We start from the raw sequence: 26,246 nt of genomic DNA on the forward strand, positions 1-26,246 counted from the left end.
TCTCTTGTTACCATGTTGCTGCCAATCACTCCTATGTCCCATTTGTTGTCCATGTACACCTTCCCTGTTATTGTTACCAGTGGTCTTTCCCAACATCCTTGTTTACCAGGAACTTCAGTGGCGTACCAGTCACATGGTAGGTATTGTAGTGTTACTTTCTTTGTTTCTCCCTATTCAGGACCACTTGTCATGTATCTGAATGCTTCAGCATGCAAACTGCTCTTGTGGTAACTCAAATAAGTCTTGAGGAAGTTGTTTTCATATGGATATGTGTCTCGCGTTTTCCACACCAGTTTCACCACCGTCCCTTGAAATCTCCCTTTCGTTTGGAACAGTGCCAGGTATATTATACATCGTGCTGTCTTTTCATCTATTTCCGTGGCAACAAATGTTCGAGAAGCGCTCATGGCATATGGGATCAATGAGCAGACGTAGCAGCTGTCTTCTGTTGTCTGCTTACCTATTTGGGTCATGTGTTGGTACCACATGTTGTTCGAGACGTGTGCTGAATCTGTTATGTAGTTATCAATACCTTTATTATCTGAGTATGTGCTGCGTTTAACTCTATTTCCCTTATGTGGAATCTTGCTAGTACCACCTGACGTAACACCTGTTGCAGCCGTGGGTGGGGGTATGTTAGGTTTGGGTACAGCCAAAATATTGATAGCATAACTTTTCTGCCATACAGAGGCAGCCAAAAACCCGGTGATCATCAAAATCCCTATCATCTTTATTACAGAGGCTAGTCGCACCGGCATTTTGCTCTTACCTTGCTGCAGTCCGGCAGCTTATTCTTGCGACGTTAAAGTTGCCCGCCTGAAAATTCTCAATAGGCTTGTTATTAGTGTTAGTTGTTGTTTTCAAGCTCTCCCTATCAAGTAGTCGTTCAGTGCCCAGGCGAAGAGTTGTTCCCACGCCAATCTAAGCGATCTGTCTCTTAGGGCAGGCAAGTGTTGGTGAAGATGGGGCATTGATTGTTCTATGGCCAAGATAAATGCTGTGTAGTAGACACGTACCCTCCTTCTTTTTAGGTACTTTGGCCTTTTTATGTGATAGACAAATTGGTGTGATAGGGCTTCAGGGTAGTTATCGTCTGAGGGTAGCATCTACTCCTGGGCAATGAACTTTGTTAGTTATCTGTTTTCTTAGCAATACAATAATACGCGGTACCTGCATGTGCGAGAAAGAAAAAAAAAAAAGAGAACATTCAAGTGTTTACATGTGTATATGTGCAAGACAATGTCCTTCAATTGGGTGGTTACTGTAGTGGGTAGGAGGTCGATGGGCAGAGGGTTTGGGGTTCAACTGGCGGAAGTCTCTTTACTCTTTGATCGTGTGACCATGGGGTGGGCGGTATGGGAATTACCCGTTTCTATTTCAGTAGTTGTCTCTGGGGAATCTGAGGGGTGGCAGGGTATGGAGACACTTATGTCGTCAGCTGTGGTAGAAGTCTCTTCCTCCGTGGGTGAAGCTGTTGCTGTTCTTCGAATGGCCCTGTCGGCGACGCTAGGGCGGGTCTGGAGTTTGCAGATCTTTACGTCGTGTAGGTGATTCCAAGCACGCTTATCCTGCAACTTTACTGCTCTCGTAGATACCTCCTCTACAAGGAGGGGACCAGTGAAGCGTGGGCTGTTCCACTTTCTATTGAAATTGCGGAGTAGCACATGGTCACCTTTAGCAATTTTGCACAGTTTTTCCTTTTCCGATCCTTGGTCCTCGTCTTCTTGTTGGTAACTCTTAGACCCGCCCAGCGTGGCTCGAGCTGTTGAGACACAAACACTACACTAGTAATCAAAGAAGACACATATTGGTACATTTCATCACCAAGAACAGTTGCAGTGTTTTCATAGTCTGTGAATGCCCTTGATGTTGGCGTTAGAGGAAGGCGCATTTGACGTCCGGTCACCACCTCATGAGGAGTGAGGTGGTGGTCGGAGCCTGGTCTATTCCTCAGCTCAAATAGAGCTAGCGGAAGGCAATACAACCAACTCTTCTTTGTTGTTTGCTGTATCTTTGCAATTGCCTCCTTCAGTAGGCCATTCAGGCGTTCGCATATACCGTTGGCCTGTGGGTGATATGCACATGCAAATTTACATTATCCGACCGCAGTACCTCGCACACTCCCCACCTGGGGAAAACCTCCCTCACTAGAAATTTAGCTGCTCTAAATGCATCTGGATGTGAGCAGGGTCCTACCTCAATCCACCTGGAGAATGGGCATACCACTACAATCATATACCTATTTCCTTGACATACGTTGATCATATCAACGTAGTCAATATGGATGTGCAGGAATGGTCCATCTGGCCGGGTTATAGTACCTTTTATCTCTTTCAGTGTGTGACCGGCCGTAAACTGCTGACATGTGAGACAATTGCTGATAAAATTTGTCACATGGGAATTTAACTCGGGACAGAACCAATCTTCCCTAATTCGTGCTGCAATAACTTCCTTGCCTATGTGGGCTGGATGGTGGAGTTGGCTCAGGCCGGTGCTCAATAGTGCCAATGGCATTACCATCTTTCCAGTGTTACCCTGGCGCCATAGTGCGTCAGTTGGCGACATTTTACATCCTCTTTTTACCCATATTTCTTTTCTGCCATTGGCGCAGCCGCTTGTAACTCCATTATCTGTGTGGCTGGGAGATGGGTGTACCCTTCTCTTATCAACATCTCTTTAGCTATCCCCCTCCCTCTCCCTCTCTCTGACTCTGGGGGGTTCCATATCTCACCAAAATATGCAGCATACTTCGCATGTGCGTCTGCTGCTGCATTTCCTTTTGAGACATGATCTTCTCCATTAGTGTGTGCGTTACATTTGACCAAAGCTAATTCTTGGGGGTCATTTATTACTTCAATTAACTCAGCTAACAAGAGCGCATGTTGCACTGGGGTGCCGTCAGCTCTCCTAAACCCTCTTCTCCTCCATTTGGACAATCATGAGTGGACAGTAGACGTGACATATGCGCTGTCAGAATATATAGTCACTCTTTTGTCAAAGCTTTCCTTCAACGCCAAGACCAGTGCAACCAATTCTGCTGCTTGAGCAGAGTAATGTTGTGGTAATTGTACGCATTTCACCGCCACACACACCAATTCCTCTGTCATTTTTACCACTGCTGCCCCAGTTCTCCTTATCCCATCACTTTGATCTATTGTTGATGACCCATCAATGAACAAGAGCTCTCCTCCATCCAGTGCGTCCTCTTCAACTTTTCTAGTACATGAGTACATTTCGGTAGTCTGTGTACAATCATGTGCATAGTCTCCTTCCTCAATTACTTCCGCTATAAACCTTGCAGGATTAACTGTGCTGCATCTAACAATTGATAATTCTGGTCTAGATAAGATGATCTCATAACCTGACGCCCTCTGCGTGGTTAGTGTGGACTTCAATATTGCAAATAGTGCATGTTCCACAAATAGTGTGGTTGGGCACCCCATTGTAATTGATGATGCTTTCTCTACCGCGAAGGCAGCTGCGGCGAGACCTTGTTCGCAAGGGAAATGTCCTAACATTACAGGATCCAAGTGACAGCTGTAAAATGCTACTGGTTTGTAACCCATGCTTGTTTTTTGAGCCAACACTGCTTTCATTACAGCTGAGTCGCAATGTGAAAATATAAAGAATTGTCGTTCATAATCCGGGGTGGCCAGTACCGGAGCAGTTGATATTGCATCTTTCAGTTCATCAAAGGCCTCTTTCATTTCCATTGTCCACCCCAATTTTCTCTCCCCTTTGTTAGCTTCTCTTAATGCCTTGTATGGGGTCCTATGTATGAGCTGTAATCAAATACCCATGCTCTACAGTAGTTGCACAGCCCCAGGAACTGCTGCAGTTCCCTCACTGTTTGGGGCAATGGCGTTTTTGATATGGCTTGTGCTCTTTGTGGTGCAATCTTTCTTCCTTATTGGGATATGAGCTGACCAATGTATAGTACCTGTTCCTGACAGTACTGTAACTTTTCTTTGTCTACCTTGTAACCCTTTTCAGCCAATATTGTCAGCATCTTCAATGAGTCCTCTCTGCATTTGCTTTCGCTTGTGCTGCAAATTATTATGTCATCAACATACTGCAACACTGTGCTTTCCAATTCAATGTTTCCCAAGTCCATCTGTATTACTCTGTTGAAAATTGAGGGTGACTCGCAGTACCCTTGTGGCAACCTGGTGTGTTTCCATTTTGCCATTTTGTGTTTCTGTACATGAAGATTGTTAGATCTTGTGAGTCTGGATGCAGGGGTATTGAGAAAAAGGCATTTTTGAGATCAATCACTGTAAATCGTGATGCCTCTGCTGGAATGCCACACAATATTGTGGCCGGGTTTGCTGCTATGGGGTATTCTGCTTCCACTATGTTGTTCAAGGACCTGAGGTCCTAAACACCAAGACCCTCCTTTAGCTTTGCGCACTGGGTATACGGCTGTGTTACATGGTGATTCTGATGGTACCAATATGCCATTATTTATAAGGGCTGTTATTGTTTCATATATGCCCTCATCTGCCTCTTTTGATAGTGGGTATTGCTTCACTCTAGGTAGTATTGCACCTTTTTTCAATTTTATTCTTACTCCCCCTATACTCTTTATGCACCCCACGTCATAGGGACTAGTAGTCCATAATGATGTTGGGACTTTTGCCATATCCTCCTCAAAGAAGGGAACTGGGGTGGATGGGGGTGTTCAAGTGCCATTGCAATTTTCTGTGCCACTTGTTTGTATGTCACTCTTAGCCATATTTCTACACTCATCATAAATACCATTTCACCTTTTTCCTTTTCTTCTGAAAAGAGCTCCTCGTCTGACACCTGGGTGAGCCTGCATCCCTCTGCTAGGGCTATCACTGCCTCCATGCTCTTCCTTCTCTGTCTTGGGCATGTACTGCGATATAATCAGCAGTTGCTATAATGCTCTCCATGCTCACTGAAATCACCTTTCCTTCTGGTTCATTGGCTGGTATTTCTGGTCTAAACAAATAAGCTGTTGGCCTCCTCCAGATCTTTCCTTCTATTCCTGGCATCCATGCGAATGCCATGTCTGTTCCGTACTGGAACAGTTCGCCATCTACTGGCTCAACCCTAATCACTGTCTGTCCACAGTATGCTTGCATAATTTGCCGTGCAGTGAGCATGTTTATTCCAGGAGTAGAGCAAATTATGCCGTCCTCCGTAAAGGAGATCGTCATATTCAATCTGCTCATTATGTCTCTCCCAAGTATGTTTACTGGTGAGTCCCTAGAATATAAAAGCGGGACAGACATGTCATAATCCACTATCGATAAGGGAATGTTATCAGTAAAGGGAACCAACCCCCTAGCCACAGAGAATCCTTGGGTGTTCATAGCTTCACCTGACATCTTAAATTTACCTTCCCTTATGCAAGACCGGGTCGCCCCGGTGTCAACAAGGAATGACAATTTTTTGTCACCTATCGTTACCTCTATGCGTGGTTCCTCCGCACTATTAGGTGTTACCGACAGGATGGGACACACCAAGGCCGTCTGTGGGCTGTCCTATTGTGGGTATAATGATTGACCACTTCCTGTGTAAGGGTTGTGTCCCAGGACCGTCACCCTTCCCAGTTGTGTTTGCTGTAGTTGTGTATTGGTAGAGGTTATTTTATGGTCTTGAATTTGGGCAGGTTGCTGTACTTGCTGCACTTGATGTTATTGTGTTATCGCTACCTGTTGTTGTGGTAGTGAATATGTCTGTGGCTGTTGTTGTGTTACTAGTTGTTGCTGCACATTTCCCGGTTGCAGTGCCTGCTGTTGTTGGGTGTCCTGCTGTTCTCTTGTAGGCCCTTGTTGTCCCTGTTCTCCCCATAATGGTGTGCTTGGTCTCATTCTACATGTGCGTGACATGTGCCCTAGTAATCCACAAATCCAACATACCGGTGGTTCCCTGTTCTGCCATGGAAAGCTCCCTGAATTGTCCTGATATACTGGTTGCCCGGTGGGGTAGATATTTCTGAATCCTCCCCCTTGCTGTTGTGTGTTATAGCCGTATCTCCTCCCCCTCATCATTCCTCCCCTTCCCCTGTTGTAATTATAATATCCAGCTCCTGGCGTTGAGTATCCTCCTCCCATGTTAGTCGTGTATGGTTGGGGTGGTGGCAGCTGTTGTGCTACAATCTGTGATGATTGTATTTGGGAGGGATCTTGTGCAGCCGCTACTTGTGTGGGGTTTTGAGTCATTGTTGCAGGTGTAGTTATTAGTGCACCTTCCATCGTGTATTTAGTAAGTTTTTTCTGTACCAATTTAGCCTCTTCCGCTTTTCTATCCTCTTCCTTTTGTTTCATCTTTTCTTGCCATGTCCTACAATGATGTACTATCGTCAGTTGTATTTCTGGCCATGCTTTTGCTTCCATCCCCACTACCTTCTTCAGTTGTTTCTGAACTGCTTCTGGGAGCCCTTGTATTAGTATATGATAGAATATTGCTGGTGTTTTGTCCCATTGTTCTCTAGTTTCCATACGCCACTTCTCTTGAATTTCCTGGATATAATCAACAGGATCTTCGTTCTCACGCATCTTGCGTGAGGTAATTGCTCCTATGTCTGATGTGTCTGGGTACTGTACCCTCAGCGCTTGCCATAATGCATGTCTGCAGTTTGCAAATGGTGCCCCATCGTGTGATGTGTTTGTTATTGTGACCCCGGGGAAGTCTGCTCTCTTCCAGATGTCATCTGCTGCATCCCCCAATATTGATATTAGAAGGCCCTTTACATCCCCCACTGCCAGTTTCTGTCCTGCGGTGTGTTTTTCCATTTCATATATCCATTTTCCCGCACCTCCACTTAATGATGGGAGCCTGCACTTTATATTTTCCTTGTCTGCATGCTTCCAAGGGACGTATTGTGGTCTAACCCCTCCCCTCTCCAGAAGTGGCATTAAGTTGTGTCCTGTTTGACCCCCTGGGTTCCACAAAATCGAGTCTGTGCTCCCCTCCTCTTCTTCCGTATCTTCTACATCGTCAATTGCGTCCATATTTCCCCTGCTCGTAACTGTTTCTTCTCCATCTTTTCCCCTTCTTCCATCAATTCTTTTATTTAATGTGGGCGTGTGTATTCGTACTCCCTGCCTGCGTCCAGGGAGGTCTCTAAGCCTGCCTGCATAGGGTGTCAGTTCATGGGGGAAGGGTGCAAGTTTAGGTGGGCATGTTGCTCGTAATGAGTGTGGGGTGGTGGAGCATGTTGGACGGGATGATGAGGGAGTAGCTGCACGTGTCTGCCTTCCCGCCATTCCTTACTCTTCCCCCTCCAGTTCTTCCTTTCTCCTGCAGACCCATGGTGATTCTCTATTTGTCCGGGTGATCTATAATTTATCTAGGCTTTCCCTTTCACTATTTCTTCCTTCCTTCTCTATTCCTTCTTCTTCCTCACTACAAAAGTCATCCAGGAATGGCAACCCCCAATCTGTCTTTTTCCCCCTAATCGTTACTGTTTTTAAGTCTATTAGATCTGTTCCTCCCGTTTCTTCTTTACCAATTGCTCCCCTTTGTGCGGATGTTGTGCTGATGTTGTTGCTACTTCTGTGTCTCTGTGTACATACCTCCTTACTTCACTCTCCTATCTTCTCTTTCCCCTTCATTTTTCTCCGCTATTTCTCTACCAATTTCCTCTTTTCTTTTTCAATTCCTCAATTACTTCACTACTCATCTTTTCCAATATCCTTTCTTCTTCTCCCTTCCTTTCCCATCTCGCTCTTTCCCGCTCTAATATACCCTCTATCATCTTCCCTTGTTCGTATTTCTTTGTCGTTTCTGATAGTAATCTCCTCTTCCATATTTCCATTTCTTTTTCTTTCTCTTCTTCCTCTCTTTTCTTGTCACACAGTGCTGTTCTTGATACCCTTTCTGCTACTGCCTTTACCCTTTCGGCTTCTCTCTTTTGCTCCTCAGTTCGTTCCCTCATTTTTTCCAACTCATTCTTACTTTCTTTCCTTTCCCGTGCTCTCTCTCTTTCCTCTCTCTCAAGCTGCTTGATCAGTGCATTCTGCTCATCTCTTAATTCTGCTAATCGTTCCTCCAAAATCTCTTCCTTTTGTTGTAACAGCTCTTCCTCCTTTCTTTTCCCCTCTTCCCCTTTCATTTCACTCTTTCTGGTATTATCCTCGTCCATTTTCCTTACTACCTCCTTCTCTTCTCCTGTCAATGAACCTCGTAATTTTAATAGTACCTGCGCAGCTACCCACTCATGTCCTATTTCCGCGATCTGCTCTTCGCCAGTCCGCCCCTCCCCTGCGGGCATCTTCCTATGAGCTGATCCCGTCGTACTAGTCCGCTCCCCTCCCGTGTGGCCACCTGTAGCTGTATATGGTGGCGGGCTGTATGCCGGGTTCGAGTACCCCTCAGCCGCCCTTAATTGTTCTCTTACTATTTCTCCTAGTTCTCTTAAAGGATATAACCCCCCTCCCTCCGTTTTCACTACCTTCGCTAGGGGCATATCGTCGCTCTGTTCCTTTTTTATTTCCTTTTCGTTTGAGTTGTTACTCTTTTCTCCTCCATCTTGTCCGTTACCCGTGTTCTGTGTTCCTTCACTCTCTTTTTCCCCATTCTCTCCTTCCTCCTTAATCTTCTTCTCTTCCGTTGTTTCCCCCATAATGAACATTCTGTTTCGTCCTGGTCGGGACCCTTGGAACATCCTCCATAAGTTAAACACCTCCACATGGTGTGTCAACTTCTTTCCCTTGTATGTGTTATGCAGATGGGTTAATAGTGAATGCTGGGTATATGGATCGAAACTGCCATTAGGCGGCCATGGTGTCGTCATTTTGTTGTCCGTCCCCTGTGTCCATTCTATGCTATATTTGATCAGTTTCTCCCTATGGGGTGACAGTGTTTTACATATATGCTGTAGCGGGGTAGTGAGGGTGTTCCCCCACCCTCCTGATCCTGCCCCGTGTGACATAGTAGCACTTCACTTGTTATCCTACCCCTATTTGGTAGCGGTTATCTTGCTAACAGTGTACGCTATACAATCTTAGATCTTTACCTGGCCCCGTAATTTTGGGGACTTGCGATTGTCCGCTAAGGAAAAATAGTAAAATATAGCATTTGCATTTGTATATTCTTTTCTTTCTTTTCTTCCTTTACCGAACACCTTTACGGCCCACTGCGGCCGAGGCGCACGTAGCCCCCTGCGGCTGCGTGCCCCGTGTGACGTTCTTATACAGCCGTCCCACTTTCTTTTACCCCTCCTCCTTTTTCTTCACTTGTCGTGGCCGGCGTTCTCCGTGCACAGCCACGTCCCCCTTTTCACCTTGCCCCGATCTACTTGTTACCGTTTATCTCCGTCTCCATTCCCTTACCATTATTCTCTTCCCCACCACTCTCCGAAAAATGCCTTGTGTTTGAGATTTCCTATGAAAGCCCTACTGGTGACGTCACCGATCTCTTCCAAAACTACTGGTAAGTTCTTTACATGTTTTTAAAAGGCCAAAATACGCTTGCAATCTACCCCCGTTAATCCCACAGCTGTCCTCTTGTCACGCCTGGAACAAGGTAATCAACAATATAATCGGACTGCGCACGCTGCGTCGCCTCGCGTGTGATACGCCCCTCGACAGGAGGGCTTAACCAGCCAATTATCTTCCGTATTAGGCAACCAGCTAGCTACCGCCTACAGGGAAACGTCATCTATCTATCGAGTTTCCTGCTCGATCAATAGGGATCCTCATCTACTCATTGATCAATAATCACCAAATCGTAGGAAACCGAACACACACACACCCTTACACGTGGTCGCCACCTAGGCCAATCAGTGCCTGCGAGTGGACGCACGTGATGTTTTCGTGCTCCGCCCCCTCCTCTTCCATAACTTAGCGGACTGCTCTCGCGCTTGTCCAGCTACCATTCACTTCACCGTCAACACTAATTTATCAAACCTTCGCCACGCACCTGTGTAACACCTCCCGCCTCCCGTATTCTATTCCTCCCCCCTCCCTCACAATTTCACATTGCTTGTTGGGCGTGGCATACTCACCAAGTTCTCTTGATGCGGGGCCGCTCGACTGCGTGCACCCCTCCAAGCGGCTCGCCACCTCCCATCGTATGGACCACGTCTGGACACTCGCCAACCGCGGGCGGGATACTTCTCAACCGGCTCCCGAAGGCCAATATCCGGATTGCGCTGTCCGGTCTTCTCGCAGTTCCGCGATGGTCCTGTAGTCCTCAAAAGGGGGCAGCGGCAGAGGGGGCCGCGCCGCCGGGCCTCCTCGCAACGAGGGCACTCGGAAAAATAAAATAAAACCAGATCTTAAACAGATCTCAGCAGTGCCTCCAACTTGTCGGGGGGAAATTCTGCCGGGGTCTGCTGGGCCGTCCGCGGACCCCCGGGCAGGGAGGCCCCAACTCCTCCCGCGTATCCCAAAAATGAGTATGAGGCACACGCAAGAAGCAAGGTGGTTGTGCTGTTTATTAAACAACGGCAGGGATGGGTCAAGGATCGTACGCGTCCGTCCTGACTCTCTCTCTCGTGGGGCTCGCAGGCCCTTTTTTACCTTAGTATGACGCGCTACTTGCGTCACCTGGGAAAGTTAGCAAAAAACCTATCGTCACTCTGGATTGGTTCCTCGAGTGGTAGGGTTAGTATAGCATACGTATAGAGAGTGCTGTTAGTGGTTGAGGGTCAGTCAGGTGGTATACTTGGGTTGTCCCTTCAATTAGATACATGAAAATTGTTACATGAAGATCCCTGAGGATTGGCTAATGTTAATGGCGTCAGTGATAAGTGCCCCATGTCTGATTGGTCCACTCGCGAGCCCCCCCAGTCTGGGACCATCGCTGTTCCCAGCTCGCGGTGCACCTGTCATTTGCAACAATGTATAACTGTGGGTATGTGCAGACAATGCGAAGATTTGTTCATATGCTGGAGGGCAGACTACTCCCACCGCCGCAGATGTCCATTGAGTCGCTTCATTGTTGCTGCCTGTGTCTCAAAACGTGGGATACAGGCGCCTCCTTCCTCCTGGGTCTGGCACCCTGTCAGGTTCGGCTTGGTCACGTGAGGAGAGACCGTGGTTGAGGCAGAATTCTGCACATTTAATATTGCATTTTCCACTGTGTGTCTTGCTTAGTTTGCAGGTGTGACCTTGGCTTCGGCTTGTGGCATGCAAGTTTGCAATATTGTGCCCTTGACTGTCTGTTCTCGTCGGGCTCATTCTGCAGGGTCATCAATTGTACTCTTGCTCGTTCAATGTTCATGGAGGCTCTTGCTTGCGGCCTACTTGGGCCTGGTGCATAGGTGGGGATGTTTGATGCACGGCGCTTTAGGTTATGGTATCATATTGCTTTATCCCCAGTATCATGTCTTCGTTATATTTCTCATTGCAATGCATGGGTTAGGAGAAGCGTCAGCAAGCATTTTAGATGGGTTCGTTGTGCGTCTTGCGTTTCTGCATTTCAAAAAACCTATGTGAAAAATAATAAAGATGCGCGTCAGTGGGTGTGTCCGTCACCTACGTCATAGCACTGAATATGTTCTTTGTGTGGATTGGTGTGGGAGTGTCCCGTGTGCATGTTTGCATGGGTGTGCTGACCGTTGGCTAGGTCGTCATGGCATCTCTAACGATGTGTTTATTTACTGTTGAATGGTTCAGTCGAGTTCATCCATGCCGCAGGTGTCGGCATGGGCAGGGCAGGCTGGTGGGCAGGCTGGTGGGCACATCCGTATGTTCCTGTACCAGGGTATTTGGTCGTCTGGTAGGTAGGCAAACTCCTCTCGTGGCGGGTGTCTGGGCCGCGATCCTCTAGGGCAGGGGCGTGAGGGGATTGGTGGGAGTCTTTTGTTCCATTCTCCCACTTCAGCGACCATGCAAAACCTACAAATTATCGCCACATCGCCTTGCTCGATGCACAAGGAAAAATCTTTTCGAGATTAGTCCTGAGGAATTTTAGCCGCTGGACCCAAAATTCTGAACAACGCAACCCGAATCAAACGGGTTTCGTGGCTGGCCTGGGAACGGCAGTAAACTTGTTGACTCTCAATGCCGTTAAAGCTCAGGCACATAACACAAAGTCTCTGCTTTATTGTGTGTTCATTGACCTACATTCTGCTTTCGATTCTGTGTTGAGAGTCAAATTAATGACAAAATTACAATATGCTGGTTGTCCTGCAATGATATGTGACATCATATTTGCTGCACTTGTCCACGTCCATACAGATCAGACTCTCACTAATGGGTCTCCTGTCATCAGCTGTGTCGACAGCAAGAGGGCTGAAGCAGGGTTTTATCCTTGCTTCAGCCTTCTTCACTTTTTTCATCCATGATGTCAGGGAGGCGTTTAGAAACATGCATGCAAACTCCCCAAAGATGAATAATATTGCAATTAAGGCACTTTGGTACGCAGATGATTTGGTACTTATTTCGAAAACGCCTATGGGGCTACAGCAACTACTAATGGCTCTCAATGTCTATCTTAATGAAAATGAATTGATTACCCATTTACAGAAATCACAGTTTGTAATGTATGCTCCCAAATACAACCATAGAAATAGAATGGAGTGGAAGATCAAAAGGGTCAATTTAGAGATTGTACCATTCATGTTTACCTAGAGAGTAAGGAGAACTGGGGGTCGTAGTTAAGACACTTCCACTGGCGTCCCCTAGTAAACACCAGTAGAGGTAAACATGAAGATGATGATGGAAGTATAAGTTCAGTGCGCAGATCCCCAAAATCCTTCTGAAAAGTTCAAAATACAAGTGAATCTGGCTTCAAATCACAATTTATTGGGTACTAGACAGCCAACACGTGTTTCGACCTTTAAGGTCGTTCTCAAGGCGTGACTCAGAATATATGATGAACAGATTAAGTTTTCACAATAGATTTGTTGCCCTCCAATTCACCCACTACTACTTGCTTACAAATAACCATGGGGATTTGACCCCTGAATTTATACGGGCTAACTAGCTTCAGATAATCATCCACTTTATAACAACACATACCCATTGGAGGGCAACAAATCCATTGTGAAAACTCAATGGGGAAGGCGCTAATTACGGCACCGTAAATTACGGTGCCGTAATTAGCACCAAGGTCGCTTAGCGCCTTGGACTTTAACACCTGCAAAAAGCAGACGTTAAAGTGTGAATCAGGCGTTAAGGGTTTAACTTGTAATGAGGGCCATTGAGAGAAGTGGCAACTGATGTACACATAGTACAGTCAGAGCCGCTTCACAAACACTAAAGAATGCCATGTCTGACAAGAATTCTACCTGGGCATGAATGTGTAACACCCATGTCATATATAGACAACAACAGTATGTTGTTGTCTTTTAAAAAGAGTAAAACAAAGGGTTATGTTGTGTTGTTATGTCCATGCAGGCCCTCTTCTGAGTGAGACCTGCATGAAACTCCTCAGCTTTCTATAATGGTTGGGGCAGACATTAATCACTGAACCCCTTGACGATTGCTCAACTCTCTCCCACACCTCTATAAATAAAAGTTATTAGTTACTGCCGGGCTCCATATTGTTTATTCCTCCTCTGCAAAGTGGTGATGATGGACGGAATCATTACGAAAACGTTACCCAGCAGAAGTGACCTGAGCTATCATGGCATGTATGCTCTGCAATCTGCTCCACCCCAGGAGGATCCGCCTCCCCCGTGAAGGTGGTATCAAGAGGAAAGCTCAGAATTAACCCTGGATGCAACATCACAAGTTTAGCCGCAAATTGAGCATTGCATGACTGAATGTGAAAATACAGATTGGGCCTCATTACGACCAAGGCGGTAAGTTACCGCCTGGGCCGTGACTTTACCACCATGGCGTAACGTTTACGCCATGGTGGTTGGCGGACTTACCGCCCCATTCCGACCTTGGCGGGGCGGTAAGTCCCCAATCCCCATTTACCCTTCCCCATTCCCATTTTTGCCCCATAGGGCATAATGGGAGTGGGGAAGGCATTAATTACGCCACCGTAAATTACGGTGGGGTAATTAACTCCATGGTCCCTTAGCGCCATGGATTTTAACACCTGCTAAAAGCAGGTGTTAAGTCCGCCATGGCGCTAAGGGACCTCGTACTCAGGCGGTAAGGGTCGGCGCTGTTTACGCCGCCGTAAAACCCTTACCGCCTGGGTCGTAATGAGGCCCATTGACTGGTAAGGAATAATGGGCAAAATAGAGGGAGCAGGATAATTGAAATGTACATTTTGAAATATGCAAAGCAGACAAGGGAAAGGAGGATTGCTTGTCAAAGTACATACATACGGACGGGGGGAGGACACGAGAGGAAACGAGAAAGATGAGAAATTGAGGAAGTATGAATTCAAGCAGAATGGAAGAGGAAAAATGAAACAGTGATGCATTTCAGTGTTACAACTTTGTCCCATTTTTGACTATGTCGGGGAATCCCCACATAAAGTAGGAGTTATGGAGGCGTACTTGGATGCTCAATATAGTGAAGACATGAGAGCCTCTAAGAAGAAACTTTCAATATTAAAAATGATCGTTGGTGAAGAAACAGTAAGATTAATGAAACACCACCACGTCAGGATTGGGAAGAGAAGGATTTTATACAGCATACATAAAGAGAATGGAAGAAATAGTTACAGAAAAAGGCAAGAGGATATAAGACTGTTTACATGTGTATTCAAGATAATCACTGCCTGGAGAAAGTAAAGATGATTATGTGGGTGCATTTAGAGGGTTGGCTGCAAAATGTCACTTTGAAAAAAATAACACCAGAACAGTTATAGAGGGATTAAATACCAATGAATGCTCACAGCAAAACGATAAGAGCGAGAATATGGGCAGGGACCAAATCAGATTTAAATACTACTTTTAAGATAACCAGGATCACTGAAACCTCAGAAGTTAGCATGAAGAAATTGGAAGGTGAAAAGAAGCATGATAGGAATAGAATTGGTCCGGTCAGAAATAAAGGCTTGAAAGGAAGAAACGTATCACAAGGGCCTAATGCATACCAAATCAAAGTGAGAAGAGATTATTGCTTTAGATGAGGGAAACTGTATCATCTGGTAAACTACAGACAAAGTCCAGTGATTGACAAATAATGCTTCATCTGTCGAATAAGAGGACATTTTTCTCAAATGTGCTTAGTGAAAAAAGGAGCAGAATCAATTACATAAGGCCTCATTATGACCCAGGCGGAGGACCATGGTGCTAATAGCACCATGGTCCATGCCGGTAACTCACCGACTCCGCCATGGAGAAAGGGTGAATTACCACCCCATTACAAGGTTGGTGGGGTGGTCATTCCCCCTTCCTCCATGGCCCCTCCCCATTCCCATTTTTGCCCCATAGGGCTCAATGGGAATGGGGAAGGCGCTAAGTACGGTACTGCAAATTGCAGTACCGTACTTATCACCAAGGTCCCTTTGCGGGTCCCTACTTAAACGGCTGGTATAACCAGACGTTAAAGTCGGCACCGCAAAGGGACCTCGTAATCAGGCGCTAAGTGTTTAATGGCGCCGCAGCCTTTTACAGCGCTGTTAAACACTTAGCGCCAGGGTCGTAATGAGGCCCATTGAGTCAAATATGGAGCTGCGTAAAGAGAAGAGTGAAGATGGTGTTCTAATGGTGGATGAGACAAAAGACACTAATGAGCGAGTGAGACCATGGTGTCTTGTGTCATTTATTGGTCAAATGAAATAAGTCATGGCTGATTCTTGTCCCAAGAACTCTATCTTAGGTCTGACGGATTTTTGAGAAGTTTTCGAAGAGTGCAAGCTATATAAACTAGACCTTTGTCCAGGTGGTTACAGAGGTGGGAACATTACATTCTTCGGCTATGTCCACTGTACAATTGGGTATAAGCTTAGCAGAACTGATAGCAGCACTGAAGGAAAGGTTTATGTTGCTGCTTAGAGTGCATCAATTCTGTGTTTGATACACCAGGAAGAACTGCACATCAGATTACAACCAGGTGAACAGGAACATGCATTGTGTGTGAGTGAACAGGTAATGGAAGAGATGTTGGAAAAATATCAACAAGTATTTAAGAAGCAGGTGAGGGTGTAGACAGGTTTGATGCACAGAAAAATATTAAGGGAAGGAGATATTCCAGTTAGAAGCAACACGCATTAAACATGATATGACATGATAGGTTGTTTAATGTAAGAAATACACTTGAGGAACTGCTCTTCAAATTGCAGGCAAGCGAGGTGATAGAGGCCATTGAGAGTGCAGAAAGGGTGTCACCAGTGCTATTGCCAAATACAATCAGACGACAAAATAAAAATGTATGTGAATTTACGTAGCTTTAATGAATTTGTAGTGGCTGCGTGTCATCCATTACCAAACTTGCACATGTTGCCATATCTGAGTGAGGTGAAGATGTTTAGTACATTACATATGATTAGTGCATATCACCAGGCGAGGTTTCACAAGTCGTCCAAGTCATTGAAAGCATTCATAACCCCAAAGTTGTCTATTTGAATTTAAAGGAATGCCCTTAGGCCTGGCAAGTTCATTGACATTTCTTCAAAGAATAATGCACATTTTACCCAGAGACATGAGAGGTGCAGCAAAATTTCAAGATGACATATTGGTATATGGGAACAATAAAGTAGAACATGCCTTAAAGCAGGCGTTCAATGCTTTGCAACACAGTAGAATGATGTTGCCAGGTGATGGATGCAAGTTTCAAGTATATGAGGTTGACTATTTGAGGCATAGTATATCAGGCCCGGGAAGAAAGCCAAAACCAGAAGGTTTGGATGCAATTTAAAGGTCTCCCTGTCCCATCGATGTAGATCAAATACATTCCTTTCTAGGATTAGCAGTTTTATTTATGATTTCTGGAATCATTTTCTCATAAAATAGAACCTCTGTTTGTTTCGTTTGTTTGTTTATTATATTTATATAGCGCACCTGACCCAGAGGAATCTGGGCGCTTTGAAGTACAGTTACATAATAATGGCAGTCCCTTAGACAAAGGGTGTAATACATACAGTCATAGGGGTATAACACATTGGCAGAGCTCAGTACATGCATCAGTAGTGGAGAAGAGCAAGAGAGGTAGGTACATGCATCAGTAATAGACAAATACAGGAGGTAATTTGTTTACACACAAGTGCGATAACAGTAGTAGTTAGTTCTCACTGAGTAGCCAGTCTAGGACACTTCTCCTGAAATTGTCAAATGTTTGAATGGTCCTAATGTTAGCTGGGAGGGAGTTTCAAAGTTGGGAGGCCATGACCGGGAAGCTAGATCTACCGGATCTTTTATGGTTAAACCTAGGAACTGTCAGGCGGGACGTATCTGTTGATCTGGTGATACGTATGGAGGATCTCCAGGTGAATTTCTCTCTGAGGTGGGGGGGCATGTGATGCAGTGCTTTTAAGGTAAGACATAGGGATTTGAGTTTAATTTTTTTCATTTATGGAGAGTGACTTGTGTTGTATCCTAGTTGATGAGATATGTTCCGTTCGTGGTATATTTAGGGCAGCTCTAAGAGCCGGCTTTTGAGATGGCTATTAAGAAAAGTGGAGAAATGTGTGTGTCACAAGAGGAGGAGGAGTGTTTTCAGAAAGTGAAGAGACATATCAAAAATGCATGCTAAGTGTAGAAGCAAGCAGCTATGGGTTGGGAGCCACTTTACTCAAAGACAGAGGGGACATCACAAAATAGTGGTGTATGTGTCAAGAACATTTTCACAGAGTGAGCACAAGTACTGTGTCATTGAAAGAGAAGTGCTTGCATGTACGTTTGCAGTCAAATATGTTCCAAATTTTATATGGGGTACACAATTCACCATCAAGAAGGGCCTCAAACCACTCATTCCTGTTTTAGCACCAGGAGGTGTAAGAGATTTGACAGTGACATTGCAGAGATTAGTGACAGATTTACAATCATATTTATTCAAAATGGAGTATTTAGCCATGAAGAAAATTATAGAGGCAGATCGGCACTCTAGGCTAGCAGTAGCCAGAATGAATGATCTAGTCAATCTAGCTTAAAAGTGCCATCCAGAAATAAATGGAACATGAAGGAAATTGAGAGAAGATTGTGGGTTGCCGGGAATGGATGCTGAAGTGGAGAATAGAGTGAGAATGTGTGCTCATTGTCAGTCAAGTGAACATCAGAAGTAACACTTGCAAGTCCAATGACACCTTTCGATCTTCCCTTTGGATCATAGTAGACAATTGCAATAGATACATCTGGACCATTTTGATTTCTCTGGGAATCCAGACATGGACCCCTTGCTCACTATTATTAGAGAGGCACAGCTACACCCTACTGATGAGGTTCAACTAGACCGAAACACATGTCTGGGGTTGCTGTTGGTACTCTTGTTCAGAGGAGAATTGCCTAGCATTTCGGTGCTGAACTGCCCTAGGGCAGGTCAAAGACTGATATGTTTGGGATATTTCTTCTCTGTTAAAGATAGTGAGCTAAAGACTCTGTGTAAGGCTCTTGTAACCAGGACTCATGTCTGGCAGAGAGTCTCCCAGGACCCCCTTGTTATCTGCATATTTCAAGTAACTTTGGGTCTCACCCTAAGTTACTAGGGGAATCCAGAACTGGACCCCTTGCTCACTATTCTTAGAGAGGCACAGCTACACCCTACTGATGAGGTTCAACCAGACCGAAACATGTGTCTGGGGTTGCTGACGTACTCTCGTTCAGAGGAGAGTTGCCTAGCATTTCGGTGCTGGACTGCCCTAGGGCAGGACAAAGACTGATATGTTTGGAATATTTCTTCTCTGTTAAAGATAGTGAGCTAAAGACTCTGGGTAAGGCTCTTGTAACCATGACTCATGTCTGGCAGAGAGTCTCCCAGTACCCCCCTTGTTATATGCATATTTCAAGTAACTTTGGGTCTCACCTTAAGTTACTAGGGGAATCCAGACGTGGACCCGTTGCTCACTATTCTTAGAGAGGCACAGCTACACCCTACTGATGAGGTTGAACCAGACCGAAACACGTGTCTGGGGTTGCTGTTGGCACTCTTGTTCAGAGGAGAATTGCCTAGCATTTCGGTGCTTGACTACCCTAGGGTAGGACAAAAACTGATGTGTTTGGGATATTTCTTCTCTGTGAAAGATAGTGAGCTAAAGACTCTGGGAAAGGCTCTTGTAACCAGGACTCATGTCTTGCAGCGAGTCTCCCAGGACCCCCCTTGTTATATGCATATTTCAAGTAACTTTGGGTCTCACCTTAAGTTACTAGGGGAATCCAGACGTGGACCCTTCGTTCACTATTCTTAGAGAGGCACAGCTACACCCTACTGATGAGGTTCAACCAGACCGAAACACGTGTCTTGGGTTGCTGTTCGTACTCTTGTTCAGAGGAGAATTGCCTAGCATTTCGGTGCTGGACTGCACTAGGGCAGGACAAAGACTGATATGTTTGGGATATTTCTTCTCTGTGAAAGATAGTGAGCTAAAGACTCTGGGTAAGGCTCTTGTAACCAGGACTCATGTCTGGCAGAGAGTCTCCCAGGACCCCCCTTGTTATCTCCATTTTGATTGCTACCAGAAGTTTTCAAATGGTTGGTGTGTGGGAGGGATTATAATTCCAAATATTCCTGCCGAAAAATTGGTTTTCCAGAGAGATTGTTTGTGAGTGAGGTTATACCCTCACTCACAATGAGGGAGCAATAGACAATGGGGAGCAATTAAAATCTAGTGAAATGTGTGCCTTTCTAGCAGACTATGCTAGTGTAAACCACAACACATTACTGAATGTCAGGCCGGGAGGATAGCTAAGGGGGAACGTGTTTGTCTTGGAAGCAAGATAAACCAGAGGAAAATAGGTTTCCTCCCCGGTCAAGAGATTAATTAACTAATTTTCTCATCCTCAATCGACTGGGATCATAGAAATATACTGTCCTACGGTAAAGGAATTAGTGCATAAGAGTATGCAAAATAACTTGAATTTTAAGAAAGTGTTGTTCCATTCCCTTTTCACTTATACCACACCACATAATGTGATAGAACGAGCTCCCTTTGAACTCATACACAGACAGCTACTGTGATGAATTCGAATCATATTCTCTCCTCAAGGTGAAGGCACCCCCTTTGGGACTAGGGAGGTGAGTCTTCTATGCCTAAAACCCCATAGAGGTCAAGACAAGTGCAATCTCACTTGGGGTGACCCTCCCCCCGCTTAGGGGATAGAAAATCCACAGAAAGGGACAATAGTTATCAAACATCTCCCCCAATTTCGAATACCTTTCCTACGTGGGAGTTGAGGCATACAACTTAAAACTTCCTGTTGCAATGGCTGGTTTGGTTTATGACTGCAACTATACAGTCTTGGCCTTAGAAAACAGAGCACAAGATAGGCCAGCATCCTGTGAGTACACCAGGTAAAGGGCCATTAAAAAACAGCAGGTAAGAGGAGAGAAACCTTCAGAGCTTGAGGAAAGCAAGGAGATTCCTTATGAGAGCTTGCATGAGAATACGCAAGGTGTGGTGTTGGGAGTAGCGTATTGATTCACGGAGAGGCTGCAGCACACACCTTGTGAGGAACCAGTAGGACACAACCTCAAGGAATAGATGACAGTGAGAGCTCAGGACTGGCATGCAGGAAAGTTGTATCCAGATCTCCGCCGGAAAGCAAGAGTAGGTAAAGACTGGCATGGAACACAGTTGACACAATGTGTAGCTCTACATTAGATGGACACACCGACCCGTCCAGGGAGCACTACTGAGAAGTCACAAATGTGCACTGGCTCCAGAGCAATGAGAGGCGGGCAGTTTGAATAAGGAAAGTTGAGTACCGTAGGCGGGGAGAGCCTGCAGAAGCCCCAAGGACGTATGAGACCAGAAAGATCCCATGACAGGGAAGGAAACGAACAGCCCCAAGCTGTGTTAATCCAACAGAAACCTCAAGGCGGGGGGTGACCAAACAGATTTGCCAATTCTGGGAAAGCCAACAGAGATCCCAAGGTAGGCTGAATGAAAGGATACCCCAAGGCAGGCTGGATCAACAGAGAACCCAAGGCATGGTGAGCCCAGAATGACCCAAAGGCAGGGTTGGAACCGAGAAGCTCCAAGGCGGGGAGAAGCAAGAAGCCCCAAGGTAAGGAGAGCACAAAGAGAACCCATGATGGAGTCTGTCAGGAGGGCCCAAAAGAGTAGGGTAAACATCAAAACAACCTAGAGTGGGGGAACAGGAACAAGACAAACCCCAGAGTGAGGATTTAATCCTACAGTCTTGTGTGGGAAAGGAAGAGAGGAAACAACCCCAGAGTGGGGGAACAAGAGATTGAAATATACTGTGCTTATATGTAGGACAGAGACTGTAATGACACTGGATGCATGTTTTGGACTGCACATCCATGTGAGAGTCCTATAGCCAAGAAGCAGTAGGTTGGAAGTCAGAATCCAGATACTGTCCCTTTATCTGTTCAATGCCCCAAAGTATGGCTTTAGTTAACTTTTGTATGTTTTTGTAATGGTTGTGAAAGGAGCCAAGTAGACTACATTTCTGAATAGAGGACGTAATGTATGCAAGTTGGCCTAACAAGCACCCCTTTACATCTTTCCTTTTAGAATAGGGCAGACATACATAGGCTTTGGGACAGCTAAGGCCTTACATTTTGGTGAAAAGAATAAAGAAGGTTTGAGACAACATGCCTCCTTGTCTGTCACTCGATTCTGACCTACCACACAACTCGCTACCACTTTATGTACAGGATGGGTATGAAATAATGCAAGAGAGTTCAAGTGGGTTGATGCAACACAGAAGGAGCTTGAAAGGAGTTACACAGTTCACAATTGTGTAGGTAGAATTTGCTTTGTAAAGGAAGGTGATTGTGTGTAAGCATGGTTGTTTGGCAAAGTTATTTATTACGTCATGTTGAGATACTCAAGTCCAAAGAGAGTAAAGGAATATAGAGGAGGGTGTGTGTGCTTAGTAAATGGTGACAGGTGGAACACAAGTCATATTACACCATGTCATTCAGGAGAATTATTTGGGGAAAATGAATTAAGGGGTCCTTGGTAGGATATCCCAAGGCATCAGGAAACTTACAATCAAATTACTAATGAAACCAGTGTGAATAATCTGTCTGCAGATGCTAATGTAAATGGCACACAGGAGATTGAATGGGAAGGCATTCATACTCAATCCTGGAGTGGAATGAGGTCAGCATTGAGGGGCCCACCCATTAGGTTCAAGGACGATATGTTATATTGAATTTGGAAGTGTGTGCGACAAGACAGTAGTTGATGTGAAGGGGGAAGAGGTATTGTGTTGTTATGTCCATGTGGGTCCTCCTTTGTGTGATACACGTGTAGGGTGGCCATTGCTTGCCTTTTTCTCACTGAATGCTCACCTCTCTCCCACACCTCTGTAAATAAAAGTTATTACTTACCTCTTGATTCCATATTGTTTATTCTCTTCCACATATAAGTTGCTGACTGGATGATACACGGTTAACCTGTCCTGACACTGAGACCTAGGGGTGTGTCATCATACTTATGTTCATTAGACAGCCTACCTGGAGTATTGTGGATAATGATTCACCCAGTGTCTTCGAGTCAGTGGGATTACATCAGGAATTACCAGTGAAAGCTGACAGACTTAATAGTTGAGAACTGACAGTTGGTGGCTGAGGAAAGCTGATGAGTAAAGATTAAATGGAGGACTTCTTTTTTAGCTATTTGAAGATTGTAAACATGCACATGGTCTAAAGCTCCTCCTTTGAGGGAGAGCCTATGCTGTCACCCCAAATGGAGAGAGAGAGCACACAAGGATACAATGACAGACTACTTGAATTGTGTAGCTGCCAGCCCTCTGAAGTAAGCAATTGAAGAGGGAGTCTTCCTATGGACTGTCCAACATTAAGTCTCTAATGGGACTTTGGTACCAGAGATTTGTGTGCATTGGCCTGACAGATTGTCTGGTAAAATTGCAGATGTAACAATATATGTGTTAGTCAAAGAGCATGATGGTACATCATCTCCTATATTGGCCAAATCTAAAAAGGATGCCCTACTCACCAATTTATCTAGCACCAGAGATTATGGGCATCTAAAACTACCCTTTAAAACAGTTACTGAGAAAGAAGTGATATGTCAAAATAAATTATTCTCCAGGGTCCCCTGAATGGCGCAACTACTCTTCACTATATGGGGAGGATCAGCATTGATACAACTATTATATTCTTAGACTGGCAATATGGTTACGCTTGTAATGCCCTTTAAACAAAGAAAACTATCAGGATGAAGAAATGAAGGTCGGATAAGGCTAAAATCAATTTGGGCAACCACAGGTGCCCTGAATATCTGATGGATCAGGAGTTTAAGTTGCTGCTCAGGTATACAACACAAGCACTCTCTGAGCACCTGGAAGCATTATAAAAAGTGTTGCTCCAATTTAGATTATTACGAGTTGTAGCCACCACTACCCCACACAGGAAAAAATACCAAGCAGTGGGTGCCCAAGGCCTGAGAAAATGCTTAAATGATTGCATGAACTCACAATGATTTGGATCCGATGTACACAGTTACAATCAGCATAATGATTTTTAAAGCATGCCTAATAAACTATAATCGTCACAGCCACAGTTAGAGTGTTTGTGTAATGTATTAATGCTACATTTTTCACTGACCCTTTGCACAGTCACTCTACTATAGTCTCAACCCAGTATTTGAGTTTCTTTCAGGCAAAATGTTAAGTGGATGTGCCAAGATTAATTTAGATATAAATCAGGTATCGAAGACTGTTGCACCCCTCCTGCGTATAGGCAGTGTTGTTACCTTGTGCAAGGGAATAGACATGCCTTCTCTCAGCACTGACAATTCAGAACCATCACCAGTGGCGGGGCACCCATTTTTTTTAAATTCATCAGGAGTATGCTCTACCATAGTTCTATCCTATTTCAAACTCAAACTTATCAATTCCACCTTTAGGTGATGCATCCTTCCTGTCATTGAGGGCTGTTAAACCAAACCCTCTAGAATAAAAGAAACCTATTTTCTTCTGAAAGGATACAATGTATCCATGAAATGTGAAATATTCATTTGAATGGATCCTTCCATTACCTAGGAATTGTATTAATCACAGACAAAATTAAGGAAAAAGCTGGTTGAAGCATATGATGAACATTATTAATTTGAGATTTTACTAATGGTGCTAGAACCAGTCTGATTCATAACCCACCCGTTCATACATAAAAGACAAGACTTTAGACAAAGCTTCTTTGTCTATAAATGTTCCTGTTGCTTCCCATCAGGAGGGCGGGACATTTGCTGGCACAGATATCACAGTTGAGGAAATGAAGAAAAGCAATCCCTCCTCTCACATGCTTTATTCTACATCTATGATTGCTCCTGTTGCTCTGCCTGAAGAGACCTTGCAATTTGATGGCACAGAGGTCAGGGTCAAGCAGGAGAAAAATGAAGAAGAATCCTACCTCCCACTAACTCTTCATTTTACCACCCTTCACGTTTTTTTTGCAATAGTTTTAATTACAGTGGCTGTGAACTAGCTTAAGAACGTAGCATCTTTAAGATCTTATATTTCTGGCAAGGAGGAGGGGATGGAGAGGAAGATGGGGATGAACAGGATTCCATTGACTAATTCTACCTCACCTTGGACCGTCAATCTTAGTCACACAGTTCATAACACCAGGCTGGAAGATGTCAGACTACCCCATTAGCTATCCGTGTCTACGATGCTTCCATGTGGCGGACTATTCCAAGCTCAGCCTCATCCACTGCCACTTTGATACAGTATTCTCTGTCATATCCTCCCTTGTGCTCAGCTGCCAGAGGAATTCCGAATGACGTCCTCAACCAACAGGCTCTCAGGACAAACTGCCTGCAATGCTTAACCTGGAATTTGACTGTGGTCCTGCACAGCATGTAAGACAAACACTCTGGACATGTAAAACCCTGGCAATCAATGGTGAACAGAAGACTCAGGATCTTTGTAGTGGGCACTATGTCACAACATGCCAATACTGTAGTATTGCATGCCATACCGCAGTGCCCTACATACATGCCTGGCTTCGATGGCATGGAATATAGTGTTGCGCTTAAGGAAGGTTGGTTCAATCAAATTACACACTACTCTGCCTCAGTGGATCAGTTTACTGTACAGAAGCATGCCCCATATCATGCATCTAGTTTAGCATCCAAGTGTCATTTGCTCACCAGAAAAACAACCAGTGATGGTGGACTGATCACCCACTCTTACATGGTGCCACTGCTAGGTGTGGTAGGTGAGAAGAAGACAGACCTGTTTTTGGTATTCTTCACTTGTTTCTATTAAATACTAAGGAAAAAGACCTCACTGTCCCTAATCTATGGATTTATCTGCCTAACCAAATTAGCTAAGGTACTTGTCATCTGTGGTGATGTCCAAAGTAAACAGTCTGTCCTCCATCCAAACTAAGCTGTTCTGTCCCTATCACTTACACAAGATAACACATTACCAGTAAAATGACTCCATTCTCCTGGATAGACTTCTGCATCCTTAGTAGACACATTTGAGATACTTGTTTGCTATCTCTTGGATTAACTATTTAAGTTTTTCTAAGGGACTTTTCCAGGTTTTAGGCTCCCCTATTAGTTCTCTTTGTAGGCTTCTCCTCTTCAAAGATACTAGTTTTAGATATTCATGTGCAATGTCTTTCTTTAGTGTCTCCTTATCTGAGATTACTAGGGATACTGCACCATTCCTTCTGTGGTGTTTAAACTCTGTGTTTCTGTGGTTCTTTAAATTGCAAAAACAAGGAAATATCCAGGCTGAGTACCACAAAAGGAAATACACCAAACACGGGCTATAAAGATTCACAGATCTTTTATTATGCGCAGTTTACAAAGCAACATAGATACATATAGCTATCTTGCTCTCAACATCCTGAAATGAGTACCAGCCCGTCAGTAGAGAGAGTGCTGACATCTAAACATTCGTATTTTTATACAATTTCAGCAATATTGTCCAGCCCCTCTACATGTTAATAATCTGCGGTCTAGAGTTTGTGCCTAGTTCACATTCAGCTTATACAATAATATGCAGAAGGATTACATGAGTTTGCATTTCCATCAAGTTACAATGGTGATGTATATTCTCGGTTCCCGCGGTAAGGCTATATCCCTTCACAATGTAGTTCGGCCTGTGTCCACGCTTGAGATTTACTCTGTATTGTCCCAATGTTTACACAGGGATGAGTCTCATGTGTGCAGACAATACTCAGATGGCAGTTCATACAGAGCACAAGGTCTCTTTACCTAGTCTAAACATTCGGCTATCGAATAGCCTAAATATTAACAGGACTCAAAGGTCGGGAGGCTTGGTTGCAAGTTGAAAACACAGTCCACCATTT

Source organism: Ambystoma mexicanum, chromosome 5q (genome assembly GCF_040938575.1).
Source record: "Ambystoma mexicanum isolate Mex_15411 chromosome 5q, UKY_AmexF1_1, whole genome shotgun sequence".
NCBI lineage: Eukaryota > Metazoa > Chordata > Amphibia > Caudata > Ambystomatidae > Ambystoma > Ambystoma mexicanum.